The sequence below is a fragment of the Pimephales promelas genome, chromosome 8 (genome assembly GCF_988280905.1).
Source record: "Pimephales promelas chromosome 8, fPimPro1.hap1.1, whole genome shotgun sequence".
Taxonomy (NCBI): domain Eukaryota; kingdom Metazoa; phylum Chordata; class Actinopteri; order Cypriniformes; family Leuciscidae; genus Pimephales; species Pimephales promelas.
This window is the reverse complement of record NC_142776.1, coordinates 305,533-309,564: the sequence shown is the minus strand read 5'-3', so window position 1 is coordinate 309,564 and position 4,032 is coordinate 305,533. Positions and strand designations below refer to the sequence as shown.

The 4,032-nt window shown below is 39.5% G+C and overlaps 1 long non-coding RNA gene across 1 annotated transcript; it reads left to right on the top strand.

Annotated features, from left to right (window-relative positions):
* The first annotated feature begins 455 nt into the window (after window positions 1-455).
* LOC120467920 (uncharacterized) lies at window positions 456-3,485 on the top strand. Its single transcript, XR_005620160.2, has 2 exons — window positions 456-980; window positions 1,401-3,485. It is a non-coding gene; the product is annotated as an uncharacterized LOC120467920 (long non-coding RNA).
* The last annotated feature ends 547 nt before the right edge of the window (window positions 3,486-4,032 follow it).

The following is a 4,032-nucleotide window of genomic DNA, read 5'->3' as shown; positions in this document are numbered from 1 at the left end:
GCGAGGCGATCTGGCGTCAGGACAGAGCTAAAGCGGATGTGAAGGTAGCAGAGTGTGTCTTACCTTGTGCTCTCGGCCGCAGGAGTGTGTGTTGTGTGTGTTATAGTGTCTGGGTCCAGAATAAAGCCTGAGAAACAGAGGCGCGTTATTCCTGACTGATCCTCTCACACACTCCAGGACTCAAACCTGCGCTCGCACGCCTCGATCACACTGTTTTCCTCCTTTTCTTTTCGAGAGAGAGAGAGAAACACACGCCACCTATCAGCACAGGGAGGGATAATAGAGCCAAACGTGTGTGTTTTATGATCGCGCGCACACACACACACACACACAGCATCGGGCACCTTTATTGCGAAGACACGAATAACGTTTGAAGAAAGTTCGGCACGTTAACTCTCTCTCTCTCTCTCTCTCTCTCTCTCTCTCTCTCTCTCTCTCTCTCTCTCTCTCTCTCTCTCTCTCTCTATCTCTCTCTCAGAGAAATAAGAGGATGAAATAAAAACAAAAGCTGAAATCACACATGAGGAGGAGGACTGCTGAATCTGGACCGTTCTGACGCGCGCAGGGCGGCGGGAGCGCGCTCTCCCGTGACAGGTGAGTCTACAGGTGTGCAGGTGTGCAGGTGAGAAGGGTCTTTTACAGGTGAGAGGAGTTCTTTCGGGACTGTTAAAGACTGAACGCTGCGGGATGTTCTTGCTGTGATTCATGTCTTTTAAAAACTCATTTCCAGTCGAAATTTAAAGAAAGAAACGCATCGCCGAGGAGATTTCAGAGGGATTCCGACACAAGAACGAGCACCTCTCTCTCTCTCTCTCTCTCTCTCTTTCTCTCTCTCTGTTTCCCGCGCTAAGCTGAAGGCTTCCGATGTCGACCGTGTTTCATGAGAATAGAGTTAGTGTTGGTGAGGAAGATGATGAAGACATCAGTGTGATCGATGCTTCTGTTCAGCATCACTGCTTCTATCCTCTATAATCAATCAGGTGTGTATTTATCTCATTTAATTTAATAAAACAGTCATATTATTGGTCATATTTTATCTTTTATTATTATAGTTGTCATTATTGTTATTAGTATTATTTATACTTATTTCTATTCTGTGTTAAACTGATGATGCGCGCGCTTGTGTTTATATCCGTGAATCCAGTTCCGACTGGTTTGTATATAAAAAGTGAACATGATTTTTACTTGATTTGATTTATTCTGTTATAACATAATATATTCAAGCTGATTCAGTCATATTAAATATTTTTGAAATATAAAAAATGAGTAATTAGATGCGACCACGTATATTATGTTTCAAGTTTTGTGACATGTTTTAGTCTGTCTGTCTGCACATGTATAGTGTGTGTGTGTGTGTTGTATAGTCTGTCACTCATGGTTATATATATTGTGTGAGACAGACAGAAGAGCTGCGGGTTCATGAGGAGACAGACGCCCCCTCTCTGCGCGCGCGCCCGTTACACCTCACACACACATTTGACACCACAGAATTGTCAATGCCAATGGTGCATTATAACAATTGCAACTTAAATAAAATGGTAAATTATAAATTCACTATGCAAGCAAATCCCTGTAGAAACGGATGACAATGATATAATAAATGTGAAGATCTGGTTGTGTCTCAAATGTCTAAAACGAATTGCATGTGCATCTTTTTTAGAAAATCAACTGATGTAAATGTAAGTGTGATATAAAAATGGTTTTCAGTGTAAAAATGCATATTTAACTCATGTTTGTCTTCCTTTAGTAAAGTGTAATTTCCCCTTATGATCTACGGGTCCCCGTCGCGCGTGCACGTTAATATACTCGCGCATACAGTAAAGTAGTAGGGTTACAGGCATGTATTTCATTAGCATAATTATCACATCTTCATGTGTGTGTGTGTGTGTGTGTGTGTGTATTACCAGTCAAAAGCCCGTCCGACCGTTCACAGATACAGCTCGTGCAAATACAGCGGCCATACATGCGCGAGCCATTTCTCATCTGTACTTATTAATTATGCATTTACCCAACAAACCTGTTCCAATCACACACGCATTTTAATGTGAATGACAGGTGTACATGAGCGCATCACACACACGAAAAAGAAAAACACGGCAGACTGATGGACAGTTATAGAGCAGAGTAAGTGGAGAGAGTGATCTCAAACTCTCTAAAAATGAGTTCTTGTACTGTAGCCGCAGGCTTTGGTCTACTGTGTGTAACACACACACACACACACACACACGCACACACACACACACACACACACACACACACACACACACACACACACACACACACACACACACACGGTTACTGCTGCGAATGCCGCATGCATCAGATAGCCATTGATTTCCACATGAAGCACTTCAGGATGAGGACAGCATGATCTGATTATTCGCGGACTCTCTTCATCAGACATGAGATGATTCTCCTGATTCTGATTCTCTGATCCTCCTGATTCCGATTCTCTGATTCCCCTGATTCCGATTCTCTGATTCTCCTGATTCTGATTCGCTGATTCTGGTGTCTCTGTAAAGAGGTCAGGTCTCCAGGCGCGTTTATAACAGTTCCGATGCTTTCTGAAGCACACCGGAAAATGGAAAACATTCACAATTAATACTGACGTTCACACACACACACACACACACACAGAGAGAGAGAGAGAGAGAGAGAGAGAGAGAGAGAGAGAGAGAGAGAGAGAGAGAGAGAGAGAGAGAGAGAGAGAGAGAGAGAGAGAGAGAGAGAGAGAGAGAGGCAAAGGTCCGTTAAAATAGGAAGCTTTGCCTACAGAAACATGGCTTATTGTTCCTGTGGAATTAATAATTGACGGTTGTTAAATGAATAATTTATCATGAACTGGAATAATTGTTGTATCTCTAATCTCGACGCACATTTGCATATGAATCTTGTAAAGATCTGCTGCTATGTGCTGTATAAACTTCGCACGAGTGTGAAATTTAATTTCTCCTATGAAATAAAACCTTTCTCCTGGCAGGGGTTGGCCCTCTTGTGGAAGTTATGACACGCGCTGTGTGTGTGTGTGTGTGTGTGTGTGTGTGTGTGTGAGAGAGATTTCACAATTTCATGTTTCATAATCTGCAGGATGAACACTATATGATTTTATATTAAATTAGACAAATCATTCTATATCAAATGTCATATGACAATAAATAAATAACATACAGACATAAAACAGATGCTAATTTGTCAGAAATTATAAAGCATGTATAATATGACAAGATTACATCATATATCAAGAACTACAATATAAAACCTGACACTGGCAGGATGTCACTTCATATATTTGCATAAATATTAAATGCATTTTTATTTAAATAGATTCTTGTGTTCTTGATATTATATATGTTAAATATCCTTAATATTAAATTTTTTAATGGTTTTAAAAGTAATAAAATGCTTGAAGAAGGGTTAGTGTCACTAAGGTTCTGGAGAACTGTCTTAAACGATTGCACAAGACTTGCATGTTTAATGGGTTATTTCAATGTGTTCTAGTAACAAAGTATCTCTTTTATTCATAACATGTATTCAAAATAGAAGCAAAAGTCTTAAGACAAAATTAACAAAATTACAACTAAATAAATCCATAAAATGATCCCATGCTGGAACAGGTAAACCTGTCTGTCTGTCTGTCTGTCTGTCTGTCTGTCTGTCTGTCTGTCTCATGATTCCTGTCTTGTGTGGACTTTAGTTATTTCCTGTTCTGTGCCATGATTTGTAGTCCTTTTGTAGTTTTTCTTGTTTATTTGTCTCTCCAGGTGTTTCTAATTAGCCCCGCCCCTCTCTCTATCTATCTATCTATCTATCTATCTATCTATCTATCTATCTATCTATCTATCTATCTATCTATCTATCTATCTATCTATCTATCTATCTATCTATCTGCACACCATAAAAACAAATTTGTTCATTTACTTCATTCAATTGTGCAAACCGTTGCCGTAGTTTAAGCATAACTTAATTGCATCAAGTTCTTCTTTCTTAATCCATTTAAGTTTTGTCAACTCAATTGTATATGTGATCTGAGGA